Consider the following 15,523-nt stretch of genomic DNA (forward strand, 5'->3'; position numbering starts at 1 on the left):
ATAGTGTCTGTGGCAGAAGTCCTGTGTGTAGCCTGTGGCAGGTTCTGACAGGAGAATGACAGCAGAGGTCTTTGACCATGACCTTTGTCAAGGAAATATTCTCTCTTTGAGAATCCGCTTTCAACTTGCTGCTGGGCCATGGACACAGAATTACCGTGGACCTCAAGCTGCTCATGGCGATCTCTGTCATCCACCTGAACATGAAGCTGGGTGTCATCAAATAGAAATGATCTGTACAAGGTGATGTTTGAGCCGATCCTGGAGACACCAGCAGCTCACAGCACCCATACCCCTACTTCTGGGGCCTTGCTGCTTCCATCACTGTGACCTGATGAGCTGTGCCCTGACAGCTGTGGTGGAAAGACCTCAACATTAGTTTGTAGCCGCCTTTACCTGATATGCAGGCATTAGAAAGAAATGGACTGCTACACTATTATGGCCCCAAATCAAGGGTGGCCCTGAAGGACATTGGTGGTAGGCAGGACTTCAAGAAATAATGCATATATGTAGTTTTCCCAAAAGGAGAGAGGGCCTGAGGTAAAAATCTACACTGATTCTTGGACAGAGGCTAATGGTTTAGCTAGATGGGGAATTAGAAGTAATATTAAAAGGAAGTTTGGAGAGATGCCTGGGTGGCTCAGTGGGCTAAGCATCTGCCTTCAGCTCAGGTCATGATCCCAGGGTCCTGGGACTGAGTCACACATGGAGCTCCCTGCTCAGCCAGGAGCCTGCTTCTCCCTCTGCTGCTCTCCCTGCTCGTGCACTCTCTCTCTCTCTCCTTCTCTCTGACAAATAAGTAAGATAAAATCTTAATTAAAAAAAGATTTAAAAATAAATAAAATCTTTAAAAAGGATTTAAAATCTTTAAAAAGATTAAAAATAAATAAATCTTTTTTTAAGATGGCTGCCACCACAGTAAACTATCAGATTAATGAACTTGTAACCACAGAACCAATTTCTATGCTGTGAGCCACAGCAGCAAAGTAGAAACCTTGCACTCTGCCTTCTCTGCTCTTAACTCAGTGAGTTCAGTTTTATTTTCTTGTTTTTTCTTTTTTTAAGATTTTATTTATTTATTTGACAGAGATCACAAGTAGGCAGAGGCAGGCAGAGAGGAGGAAACGGGCTCTCCGCTGAGCAGAAAATCTGATAGGGGCTCCATCCCAGGACCCTGAGATCATGACCTGAGCACCCCAGTGAGTTGTTTTAAATTCAAGTCTCATGCAAGTCCAAGATTGACAGAATCCCTTGGGGTGCCTGGGTGGCTCAGTGCATTAAGCATCTGCCTTCACCTCAGGTCATGATCCCAAGGTCCTGAGATCAAGCCCCTGAGATCAAGCCCTGCGTCTGGCTCCCTGCTCAGCGGAAGCCTGCTTCTCCCTCTCCCACTCCCCTGCTTGTTTTCCCTCCCTGTCTCTCTCTCTCTGTCAAATCAATAAATAAAATCTTAAAAAAAAACAAAAAACAAAAAAACTTCTACAACTCAACACCCCCCAAACAAATAATCCAATTAAAAATGGGCAGAAGATGGGGTGCCTGCGTGGCTGAGTGGGTTAAAGCCTCTGCCTTTGGGTCAGGTCATGATCCCAGAGTCTTGGGATTGAGGCCCACATTGGGCTCTCTGCTCCGCGGGAAGCCTGCTTCCTCTTCTCTCTCTGCCTGCCTCTCTGCCTACTTGTGATCTCTGTCAAATAAATAAAAAATCAAAAAAAATTTTTAAATAAAAAAAAAAAGAAAAAGAAAAAAATGGGCAGAAGATATGAACGGATATTTCTCCAAAGAAGACCTACAGATCTCCAAAAGACACATGAAAAGATGTTCAACATCACTCATCATCACGGGAATGCAAATCAAAACCACAACGAGATATCCCCTCACATCTGTCAGAATGGCCAAAATAAAAAAGACCAGAAACGACGAGTGTTGGCAAGGATGCAGAGAAAAAGGAACGCTCTTGCACTGTTGGTGGGGATGCAAACTGGTGCAGCCACTGTGGAAAACAGTATGGAGTTTTTCAAAAAGTTAAAAATAGAACTACCTTATGGTCCAGCAATCACACTACTGGGTATTTACCCCCAAAATACAAAAACACTAATTCAAGGAGTTACATGCACACATTCATAGCAGCATTATTTACAATAGCCAAATTATGGAAGTGACCCCCTTCCATTTTTAAAGCCAGTAATGGCTGGTCAAATCTTTTTCATGCTTCATCAGTGGCATTGAATCTCCTGCCTCCCTTTCATTTGTGAGGTAAACACTTGGGAGTACATTGGGCCCACCTGGATAATCTAGGACACTCTCCCCATCTCAGGGTCAACTGATTCATAATCTTAAAGCCATCTGCAGCCTTAATTCTTCATGCCATGCAACCTAACGCATTCACAAGTTTTAGGAATTTAGGCATGGCCATCTTTGGGGACCATTATTCTGCCTACCACATCATCGACTCTGTGCTCGGCTAGTAAGAAAGGTTTGACTGAACTGGCACAATAAGAGAGGGCCAGATCATCACTTGGCCATTTTGGACTCCTCAGTGGGTCAACAGGGAAAAATAAAAGTTCCACCATTGACTAGAATCATTAGTCCTAATTTTGAAGGTGAAATAAGTTCATGACTACATGATGGGGTCAAGAAGCATATGGATGGGACCCAGAGGGCCTCCAGGGGTATCCTTACACAGCCATGCTCAGGACTAGAAGTTAATGAAGGACTCCTTCAGCCTCTTATATAAGCAGGACCATCTGAAGTCTTGCCTAAAGGCATAGAGAACACGGATCAATTAGAGAGGGCAGAGGTCATAAATACCCACAGCCTTACACCATTTGTTGTGGAAATGAGAACTGTAGTTTCTACCCCTATTTCCTTCCTCAATTTCTCCTAAATATGTTCTCATCTATCTAAACTGATTTCTCTCTTTCCTGAATTCTTTTCCCACTTTTTAAAGTAGTTTACTTGTTTTCATCATATCTGTGCCCAGCATGGGGCTCGAACCCATGACCCCAAGATTTAAGAATCACATGCTCTTCAGACTGAGCCAGCCAAGTGCCGCTCTTTTCCCACTTTTTGAAAAACATGAATGCCATAATTGATTGATAACTTTACAGGTTAGTCTACAGAGACAGCAGGATGAACCTGGGCAAAAATAGGAGGGAAGCGGGCATCAGCAGACACTAGACTTGGCACAGGTTGCAGCAACTGTTGAAACCTGAGGTGGTCTTTTTGGGAGGAGGAAGTGAATGATTTCATTTGTTTAAAGAATATCTAGGGGTACCTGGGTGGTTCAGTCAGTTAAGCATCCGACTTCAGCTCAGGACGTGGTCTTGGGGTCCTGGGATTGAGCCCTGTGTAGGGCTTCCTGCTCAGTGGGGAGTCTGCTTGGTCCTCTGTCCCTCCCCCAGCTTGTGCTCGGGTGCACGCACGTGCTCTCTCACTCTCGCTCTCAAATAAATCTTTTTTTTTTTTTTAAGGATTAAAAATAAATAAAATAGGGGTGCCTGGGTGACTCAGTGGGTTAAAGCCTCTGCCTTCAACTCAGGTCATGATCCCAGGGTCCTAGGATCGAGCCCCACATCAGGCTCTCTGCTCAGCAGGGAGCCTGCTTCCCCTCCTCTCTCTCTGCCTGCCTCTCTGCCTACTTGTGATCTCTATCTGTCAAATAAATAAATAAAATCTTTAAAATAAATAAATAAAATAATAAAGTAAAATTTTTTTTAATTTGTCAGAGAGAGAGAAAGAGAGTGCACACACCCACGAGTACAAGCAGTGGGAGCAGCAGGCAGAGTTTTATTTTATTTTCAACTTAAGTTAGGCAGAGTTGAGATGTCTTTTTTTTTTTTAAGATTTTATTTTATTTATTTGACAGAGAGAGAAATCACAAGTAGGCGGAGAGGCAGGCAAAGAGGCTCCCCACTGAGCAGAGAGCCCAAAGTGGGGCTTGATCCCAGGACCCTGAGATCATGACCTGAGCCAAAGGCAGATGCTTAACCCACTGAGCCACCCAGGTGCCCCGAGAGTTGAGATGTCTTACTTATACCTAAAAACCCTGATTGACACAGCTTCCCAGCCTGCCTTATCCCTCCTCTCTCTTCACACCTATCAGTTTCCTCTTCTTGAAAGAAAGGAATGGTAAGATCACATTATTTTGTCATGCAGAAGCCTCCAAAGTCTTCCCCACTACTGACAAGGAAAATTCTAGACTCCTTACTCTGCAATGCAAGGCTCTCACTAGGCTGATGCCAAGCGGGCTTTCCAAATTCGTCTTTGCCTGCTCCTTTCTAAAAATCCAGCATTGGTGGGGGGATGGGTGGGGATTGTCTCTTGGGTGGCCAGAGAATCACCAAGAACATTGCAATGTAACCTTTTCTCAAGACAAAGGAGTATAGCCTTTGGCCAGCCCAGACTTCAAAGAGTTCTCCCTACACAGAACTCTTGTTTGTGACATTTGGACTCGAGGATGCACCACCTCTTGACATATGTATTTTTTATTGTATCTCAAGAGGACTACAAATACCCGCATGTGACATCTTCTGGAGGCAAAGCAACCCCTGATGCAATAAGGACTGCTCCGATCCAGTGAGATGCTGCACGACTGACTCCAAGACAGTGACTGACCTGCCCTTTCCTGCCCACATGCTGGTACCCACTGACCTTTGTCCCACATTTTCCTGGAAATATTTTTGGCACTCTGAAGATAGTCTCTGAGATGCTAGTCCATGGTCTTCCCGGTGGTGGCCTCACTGAAATATGTTCTTTTCTTGTTTCATCACCACTTGTCTCTCTGTATTTGGATTTTGTCACAGTGATTGGTGGAAACTGGTCAGTTTGGGACCCCCAGAGCCGGGTGCTCTTGCACCCCTGCGCCCCAGCTACAATGAATACATAAAATCTCTCTCTCTCTTTTTTAAAGATTTTATTTATCTGAGAGAGAGAGCAATTGGTCATGAGCAGGGGGGAGGGGTAGAGGGAGAAGCAGACTCTAGGGGGAGCAGTGAGCCCCATTTAGGACTCAATCCCAGGGTCCTGGGATCACCACTTGAGTCAAATGTAGACCCTTAACTGACTGAGCTCACCCAGGCATCCAAATAAGTAAAATCTTTAAAGATTTTAAAAATCTAGGATTTTTTTTTTTAAGATTTTATTTATTTATTTGACAGAGAGAGATCACAAGTAGGCAGAGAGGCAGGCAGAGAGAGAGAGGAGGAAGCAGGCTCCCCGCTGAGCAGAGAGCCCGATGTGGGACTCGATCCCAGGACCCTGAGATCATGACCTGAGCCGAAGGCAGCGGCTTAACCCACTGAGCCACCCAGGCGCCCCTAAAAATCTAGGATTTAATCTGCAACCCTTCTCCTTTCCCTTTCTGGAGGTCGATGGGTGGGGCTGAAAGTTTCCGACTTTCTAATCACTTGTTCAACCCTATTTTAAGGGTATCTGAGTTCTCACCCTAAGTCACCTTGTTATCATAAACTCAAGTGTACTTATTAGGGGATCCTTAAGAATAAACAAAGACATTCCTATCAGGAAATTCCAAGGTTTTTAGGGACTTGGTGCTAGAAACTGGGGGAAAAGGCCAAATATATTTCATACTACACACAATAACCTAATAACCTTCTGTATTAGTCAGGATTCTACAGAGAAGCAGAACCAACAGGATGTGGATATATATAGAGATTTATTTTAAGGAATTGGCTCATGCAGTTGTGATGGCTTGGCAAGTCCAAAGTCTGCTGGGTAAGCCAGCAGGGAAGACCCAGGGAAGAGATGCACTTCAAGTCTGAAGGCTGTCTCCTGGCAGAATTTCTTCTTGCTTGGGACTATCACTTCTGTTCTACTAAATCCTTTGACTGATTGCATGAGGCCCACCTACATTATGGAATTAATCTGTTTTACTCAAAATTCACAAATTTAAAATGTAAATCTCATCTGGAAAAAAAAAAAAAAACCACTTGTACAAAGGCCTCCAGAATATTGTGTGTCTAAATATCTGGGCACAATGGCTGAGCCAGGTTGACACATCAAATTAACCATCACACCATCTAATTGATTCCATTTTTATTTTAAACTAGCTCAAGTTGGTGCTGTTACTTGCAAAAAGAAAAAAAATTTAAATATCCCTGAATTGTTTAAAACTATAATGATAATAGCTGCCAGGAACACTGTTAGGTTTTGGTTCACAATGATGAGTAAAATATGGTCCCTATCTTTGAGAAGTTCATAGGGTTTTGTGGTTTTGTTTGATTCCTCAGAACTTAGCTCACAACAACTAATAATCTAAAGGAGATCCAACTTATGTCTGCTTCGGAAATTCACTCTAGCCATGGGTCTGATGAACCAATGGCAAGGGCCTGATAAACTAGTCTAGGGACCATCCTTGGGAAATAAATCATTCTAAGGGAAGAGAATGACTGACAGATAAACTTTGACTAATGACAAAATGTCTGTGACAATTAGTTTTATGTGTCAAATTGACTGGGTCATAAAGTACCCAGGTATTCATATAAAAATTATTATGGCCATGTCTATAAGGGTGTTTTTGGATGAGATAACATTTGAATCAGTAGACTGAGTAAAACAGATTGCACTCCCTAATGTGAGTGGGCCTTATCTAATCAGTCAAAGGCCTGAATAGGACAAAAAGGCTGTCCCTCCTGCAAGTTAGAGGGAATAACTGTATGACTCTTTGAGCTGTGACATCAGTTTTTTCCTACCTTCAGACTCAACTGACTCAAACTGGCTTTTGGACTAGAACTATATACCATATCCTGTCCTAGATCTCTAGCTTGCTGACTACAGATCTTGGGACTTCTGCACCGCCACAACTATGTGAGCCAATTCCTTATAATCTGTCTCTTCTCTCTCTCTCTCTCTCTCTCTCTCTCTCTCTCTCTCATTCTCTCTGTAGTCTCAGAGAAGCCACTCCCTTTGGCTCTCCATCAGAGTGCTGGACTTTCCACACAGCACCTCAGGCTCCTCAAAGCAAAAGCTTTCCCAAAGGGAGGAAGTGGAAACTTCCAGTCCTTTCAAAGACCAGGAACGAAACTGGCCCAGTGTCATTTCCACCCCACTCTATCGGTAAATGTGAGTCATAGACTGACCTGCATTCAGAGTTGGAAGGGACTATGCAAGGGTATAATTACTGAGAATTATAGATCATTGGGGGCCATCTTCACAAAGCTGCCATGGATAGTTTAGCTGGGTATCAGGTCTAAGTTGAAAATATTTTTGCTGCATTGTACCCTCTGAGAAGCCAATCCCACGCTGATCCTTAACCCTCTGTACATGGCCTCTCTTTGTCTCTGAAAGATTGTAGAATATTCTTTTTGTTTTCAGTGTTCTGAAACTTCTGGGTCTTTTTCATTCATTGTATGTATTGGGAACTCAGAGGGCCTTCCAATTTGAAGACTTATCCTTCAGTTCCAGGAATTTTTATGTATCATTTTATTTCTTTGATAATTTCTCCCCCCACCCACCCCCGCCATCTATCTCTCATGTCTCTGGAATTCCTATTGGTCAGATATAAGATTTCCTGAACTGATCATCTAATCATTTAAAGTTTTCTTTTTCCCCAATGTCCGTCTCTTTGGCATTTGTTCACTCTCTAAGAGTCTTCCTTAAGTTCTACTCTTCAATTAAAATTTTTATTTTTCCCATTATGTTTTTCTTTAATGGTTTATTTTATTTCTTTTTCAGAGAGAGAAAGAGAGTGCACATGAGTGGGGAGAAGAGTAGAGGAAGAGAATCTTCAAACAAAGTCTCTGCTGAGCATAGCACAGTGTGAGGCTCAATCTCATTCACAACCTTGAGATTATGACCTGAGCAAAACCAAGATTCAGAAGCTCAACCAACTGAGCCACCCAGGCACCCCATTGCCCATTATAGTTCTAATTTCCAAACAACCCTTCTGATTTCATTTTTATAGCCTATTTCTCATGTTTCATGGTCAAAATACCATCTTTTTGAAGATATTTTTACTTTCATTTTTTATTTTTTAAAGATTTTATTTACTTATTTGAGAGAGAGATAAACAGAGCACAAGCAGGGGGAGCAGCAGAGGAAGAGGGAGAAACAGACTCCCCACTGAGTGGGGAGCCTGATGAGGGGCTCAATCCCAGGACCCTGGGGTCATGACCTAAGCTGAAGGTAGATGTTTCATGGACTGAGCCACCCAGGTACCCTGAGAATATTACTATTGGTTTTAATGTTATTTTGGCTTTATTTGTTTCTCTGAGTTTCTTTTTCCTTTATTTTTCTTTGTAAGTATTTATTTATTTATTTATTTAAGTAATCTCAACACCCAATGTGAGGCTCAAACTCATGAACCCCAAGATCAAGAGTTGCACACTCTTCTGATTGAACAAGCTAGGTGACCACCCACCCCCAACCATTTTAAAAATGTCTGATATTCAGGTTACAGGAAGTTCTCAGCTGGTGATCCTGGGCTGTTACTTGTATTTAAGAAAGAGGCACTAGGAAGCTGAGTAGCTCTAGGTGCATGGTTTGGGCTTGTGGGCAAGTGGGCATCATTGCAGAGTTCCCCAAATGTTGGTGTCTATAGACCTTTTCTCTGGCGGGTGATTCTGTTTCTTCAAGGGAGAGTCCTTTCAGTCTCCTGGCTAGGAATATAGGGTTGCCTGCCTGTATTCTAGAAGCAGGTTAAAAAAAGGATTGGACAGTCTTGCCAGACTGTTGTCCTGTTTTTTAGTATGATATCTCATCACCATGCTCTGCTGTGGAGACTGCTCTAGAAATAACCTCCCATCTGTTGGGGAAGGAATGGGGCAGTCATCTGGTTACATGGGCTAGAGGAAGAGGTCAAGGGGTCCGACTACTCCTTATACCAACTTAAAACCCAATTCTACTCTTTCAACACCACCTCCAGCCCCACTGTCAGAGGTACCTGGGGTCTCTGAGCTCATCAGAGTTCTGTGTATGAATCATCTGGTCTCTTTTTGGCTACCTCCCTGCATGCCTGTTTCTGCTTTGCTGAGTCAGTTAAGCATCACCATTTGCTTTCTGTTTTCCTAAATTTTGTCAGCATCTCTTGTCTGTTCTCATCATTCCTCTTACTTCCTTTGTCCTTGAATATTTGCCTTTTTTTCTTAATCATCTTTTTTTCTTTTTTTTTTTTTAAAGATTTTATTTATTTATTTGACAGACAGAGATCACAAGTAGGCAGAGAGACAGGCAGAGAGAGAGGGGGGAATCAGGCTCCCGGCTGAGCAGAGAGCCCGATGCTCAATCCCAGGATCCTGAGAACATGACCTGAGCTAAAGGCAGAGGCTTAACCCACTGAGCCACCCAGGCACCCCATCTTTTTTCTTTTTAAATTGAAGTAAAATTGACATAACCAAAAAATTAACCATTTTATTTAATTTTTATTTATTTTTTTAAGATTTTATTCATTTAGATAGAAACAGAACATGAGTGGGGTGGAGGGGCAGAGGGAGAGGTAGAAGCATACTCCCCATTGAGCGGGGAGCCCAACACAGGGCTTGATCCCCAGATCCCGAGATCATGACCTGAGCTGAAGGCAGACGCTTAGCCAACTGAGTCACCCAGATGCCCCCAAATTAACCCATTTTTTAAAGATTTTATTTATTTATTTGACAAAGAGTGACAGTGAGAGAGGGAACACAAGCAGAGGGTGTAAGAAAGGTAGAAGCAGGCTTCCTGCTCAGCAGGATGCGGGAGTCAATCCCAGGACTCTGGGATCATGCCCCAAGCCAAAGGAAGATGTTGAATGACTAAGCCACCCAGGCACCCCACAACCAATTTTTTAAGATTTTATTTATTTATTTGACAGAGAGAGAGATCACAAGTAGGTAGAGAAGCAGGCAGAGAGAGAGGGGGAAGCAGGCTCCCTGCTGAACAAACAGCCCAACGCAGGGCTTCATCCCAGGACCCTGAGATCATGACCTGAGCTGAAGGCAGAGGCTTAACCCACTGAGCCACACAGGCACCTCAAGAATGTCTTTGTATGTCATTTTTATTGTGGGGAAAAAACAGAATATTTAGCCTTTTAACCATTTTTTTAAAAGCTTTTATTTATTCATTTGACAGAGAGAGACACAGCAAGAGAAGAACCACAAGTAACAGTGGGAGAGGGAGAAGCAGCCTTCTTGCCAAGTAGAAGCCCAATGTGGGGTTTGATCCCAGGACCCCAAGATTGTAACCTGAGCCGAAGGCAGATGCTTAATTAACCCACTGAGCCACCAAGGCACCCAGCCTTTTTTTTTTTTTTTTTTAGTTTTTTTTTTAAACTTTATTTATTTATTTGACAGACAGAGATCACAAGTAGGCAGAGAGGCAGGCAGAGAGAGAGGGGAGAAAGCAGGCTCCCTGCTGAGCAGAGAGCCCGATGCGGGGCTTGATCCCAGGACCCTGGGATCATGACCTGAGCCGAAGGCAGAGGCTTTAAACCCACTGAGCCACCCAGGCGCCCCGGCACCCAGCCTTTTAACCATTTTTAAGTGTAGGGTTCAGAGGCATTAAATATACTCACATTGTTGTACAACTATCACCACCATCCATTTCCAGAACTTTTTCTGTACCTGTCTTTTTGATGAACATATGTGCTTATTTTTGATGGGCATATATCTCAGAAAGGCTGGGTCATAGTATATGTTCAACTTCAGTGAATACTGCCAAATAGTTTTCCAAAGTGGTTGTACCAATTTATATGCCCTCTAGCCCTATATGAGGGTTCTCATGGGTCTATGCCCTTGTTTACACTTGGTATTATTATCTTTTAATTATTCTTTTTTCTCCCTTTCTCCTTCAGAAAGAAAGTGTGTGTGTGTGTGTGTGTGTGTGTGTGTGTGTGTGTGTATGCAGAGGTGGGGAGAGTGGGGGGTGGGGGTAGGGTAGAGAGGAGAGGCAGAGGGAGAGGGAGAGAGAACACCATGTAGGCTCCATGCCCAATGCGGAGCCCAACTTCGGGCTCCGTCTCACAACCTGAGATCATGACCCAAGCCAAAGTCAAGTCAGAAACTCAACCCAGGCACCTTGTCTTTTAATTACTCTAGTAAATGTTTAGTGTAGTGTATCTTTTTCCATTTCTGTGATAACAAAGGTGGTTTAGCACCTTTTTTGCTTTTATTTTTTTTAAGAGGGAGAAGGTGGGGAGGAGCAGAGGGAGAATCTTAAGTGGGCTCCTTGCCCAGTACAGAGCCAGACATGGCCTTAATCTCATAACCCTGAGATCATGACCCAAACCCAAATCAAGAGTTAAGCACTTAACTGACTAAGCCACCCAGGCATCCCATAACTTTTCACATATTTAATAGTCATTGGATAGCTGCTTTTGTTAAATGACTGTTCAAGTCCTTTGCCCATTTTTAATTGGATTGCCTATATTTTTCTTATTGATGTACAAGTTATATATTCTAGTGCAAGCACTTTGTTGGTTAAATGTTTTGCAAATATCATCCCTTGTTCCATGACTTGTGTTTTCACCTCCTTAATGGTGTCTTTTGATAGATCAGTTTCTAATCTTGAATATAATATGTACTCCTTTATTTTAGAGAGTTGGGGAGGGGCAGTGGGGGAGAGAGAGAGAGAGAGAATCCTGAGTGGGGAGCCCAACATGGGTCTCAATCCCAGGATCCTGAGATCATGACCTGAGCCAAAATCAAGAGTCAGCCACTTAACCAACTGGGCCATCCAGGTGCCCCCCAAATTTCTAACTAATACAGTCTTATTTACCAGTTCTTTCATTTACAGTTAGTGTTTTTGTGTCCTATTTAAGAAATCTTTCTTATTGAAAGTATGAAGACTGTCTCTTATGTTAGCTTCCAGAAACTTAATTGTTTTATCTTTCACAGTCTAAAATTTATATGCAGATAGATTATCAATCTGGAATTAATTTTCGTGTATGGTACTAGGTAAAGGTCAAGATTCATTTTTTTTCCCTGTAGTTATATGCCCAGTAAACCCCACACCATTCATTGAAAATATCTTCTGTTCCCCTGTGCACTGCAGTGCCACTTTTGTCTTAAATCAAGCATAGAATTGTTCCTGGACTCTGAATTGTACTCATTGGTCTGTTTGTCTCATTGTGCCAATATCACACAGTTTTACTTTATAGTTTTCTAATAAATCTTTCTCTTTCTTTCTTTTTTTCTCTCTCTCTTTTTCTCTTTTAGTAATTCTCCACATTCAATGTGGGGCTCAAACTTACAACCCCACATGCTCTACTGACAGCCATTCTGGTGCCCCCGTAGATTTCCAATAAAACTTAATATCTGGTAGCATTCTTCTCGCAGAGTGCTTTTGCTATTCTTAGACTTTTGCATTTCCATACAAATTTTAGAATCAAGTTGTTGATTTCTATCAAAAAACACATTAGGATTACATTGACTCTATAGATCAATTTCGGGGAAAATTAACATTTTTACAATATTGAGTCTTTCAGTCCATGAGTATGGTATATCCCTCCAGTTACTTAGATCTTCGTTAATTAGTTTTGTTAATGTTTTATAGTTTTCTATTTAGATATTTTATACTTCATTTATTAGATTTATTCTGAAGTATTTAGCATTTTTTTATATTGTTGTAAATGGGGCTGTTTTCCAATTTTATTTTATTTTCATAGGTATATAGAAATACAACTGGTTTTTGTATAGTCACCTTGCTTTCAATGACTTTGATAAATCCAACTAGTATTAAAATAATTTATTTGTATATTCTTTTTTTTAATTATTTTTTTGTCCATGAGATTTTGCTCACCATTTTATTCACTCAGTCTAGCACAGTGACTACAGATTGGTATTTCCCAATCCTTGTTTTTTTTTTTTTTTTTTAAGATTTTATTTTATTTATTTGACAGAGATCACAAGTAGGCAGAGAGGCAGACAGAGAGACAGAGAGAGAGAGAGAGAGGAGGAGGAAGCAAGCTGCTCACTGAGCAGAGAGCCCGATATGGGGCTTGATCCCAGGACCCTGAATCATGACCTGAGCCGAAAGCAGAGGCTTTATCCCACTGAGGCACCCAGGCACCCCTGTTTGGTTTGTTTGTTTGTTTTTAAGATTTTATTTATTTATTTATTTGAGAGGGAGACAGCATGAGTTGGGGGAAGGGGCAGAGGGAGAGGGAGTGGGAGAAGCAGACTCTCTGCTGAGTGGGGAGACAAACAGGGGCTTGATCCCAGGACCCTGAGATCATGACCTGAGCCAAAGGCAGACGTTCAACTGACTGAGCCACCAAGACACCCCCCCAATCCTTATGTATTTGAATTGCACCTTCATGATTTTTCCTTTAAGGATACTACTAATACTACAGTTTCCTTAACATTATTAAAAGTCAACTTTAGGGGCACCTGACTGTCTCAGCTGGAAGAGCATGCTCTCTCTCTCTTGCTATCTCTGTCTGTCTCTGTCTCTCAAGTAAATAAATAAAAATAAAAATCTTTTTAGAAATGACTTGCTATATATATATGTGTGTATATATATATACACATATATCCCCAACATGGGTCTCGAGCTCACAATCCCAAGACTGAGAGTTGCATGGTTTACAGATTGAGCTGACCAGGTACCCCTGTTCGTGTAATTTTTTAAATTATTTTGTAAGCAGGGGCGCCTGGATGGCTCAACTGGTTAAATGTCTGCCTTCAGCTCAGGTCATGATCTCAGAGTCCTGGGATCGAGTCCCAGATTGGGCTCCTTGCTCAGCAGAGAGCCTGCTTCTCCCTCTGCCTGCTGCTCCCACTTCTTGTGTGCTCCCTTCTCTCTACCTCTCTTTCTCTGGCAAATAAAGTCTTTGAAAAATTATTTTATAAGCAGTCTTTTTTTTTTTTTCTCATATAAGCAGTCTTTTCTATTGGTCACACAGACCAACCCTGCCACCATATAGGAAGGGACTATACAAGGGTGTGAATATCAAGAGACATTTTGGGGGCTGGCTGCCATATCTTAGGAACATAAATTGCTTGCTAACACACAAATAATGCCACCTGGATTTCAAATTTCATAGGCTTCCCTTATGTTATAAAAATTTAACCCTTTTATATTTTAAAAATTTTCATACTGTACATAAACATGCTTAAAACATAAATGTGCATTTTACTAAGTTATGAAAAAGCTGTTATCTGTGGACAATCACCCAAGTAAAGATATGGAACAATGTGAACACCCCAGAAACCCCTCCCCATTCTCCTGAATCACACCACTCCCCCACCACACTTAGGATGATCACCATGCTTATTTTTATGGTTTTCAGGTTGCTTTTCTTTATAATGTACCACCTAAGAATGTACTCCTAGTCACTACAGTTGGGTTTTGTCAGTTTAAAAATGTTTTATAAATGCAATCATGCAGTATGTAGTAGTTTTGTAACTATTTTCTTTGGCTCAGTGTTATGTTCTTTAGATTTATTTATGTTATTGAATTAAGCAGTTTGTTAATTTTCAACTCTGTACAGTATGCCATACTATAAACATTTTACTGTTTATTTTACTGTTGAAGACTATGTGGACTGTTTGTCTATTACAAATAAAGTTTCTGTGAGCATTTTTTAAGATTTATTTATTTATTTATTTATTTATTTGAGAGAGAGTGAGAGAATGTGCAAGCAGTGTGCAGGGGCAGAGGGAGAGGGAGAGAGAAAATCCCAAGCAGATTCCCCACTGAGCATGGCACCCAATCCCACAACTCTGAGATCATGACCTGAGCCAAAATCTAGAGTCGGACACTCAACTGACTGAGCCCCCCAGGTGTCCCTTATGTGAGCATTCTTTTTTTTTTTTTAAGATTTTGTTTATTTATTTGAAAGACAGAGATCACAAGTAGGTAGAGAGGCAGGCAGGAGAGAGAGTCGGGGAGGTGGGGGGGAAGCAGGCTCCCACTGAGCAGCGAGCCTGATGTGGGGCTCGATCCCAGGACCCTGGGACCAGGACCTGAGCAGAAGGCAGAGGCTTATCCCACTGAGCCACCCAGGTGCCCCATTATGTGACCATTCTTGTATACATCTCCCAGTACAGACCTGCATATGCATTTCTTAGGATATATGCTTAGGGAAAAGATTGTATAGTCATTTTCAACTTTAGTAGACAATGCCAAACTGTTTTCCAAAGTGGCTGTGCCAACTTACACTTCCATCTGCAGCATATGTGAATGTCACTTGTTCCACATGCTCCCCAACATCTGGAATTTAGCTCTGTAAGTGTAAAGTGGTATTTTATTATGATTTACTTTGCATTCTTGTGATTATTTGTGAGCTTTTTCATGTTCACTCGCCATTTGGATTTCCACTTTTGATCAGTTACTCAAGTATTTTGTCCATACTTTGATCAAAGTATCTGTCTTTTCCTTATATTACAATTGTTGTTTATATAGTGTGGCTATGAGTCCTTTTTATGTGCAGCATATCTTTTCTGACTCCATTCTCTTAAAGGCATCTTTTGAGAAGCAGGAATTCTTAATGGCAATGAAGTCAAATATATCAATCTTTTCCTTGTCAGTTGTGTTAGCCTGGTTCCCTAGAAACCAGAGCCTCACTGTATTATTAGGGTCCAGGGAGCAGGTG

This window comes from Mustela nigripes, chromosome 5 (genome assembly GCF_022355385.1).
Source record: "Mustela nigripes isolate SB6536 chromosome 5, MUSNIG.SB6536, whole genome shotgun sequence".
NCBI classification, from domain to species: Eukaryota; Metazoa; Chordata; class Mammalia; order Carnivora; family Mustelidae; genus Mustela; species Mustela nigripes.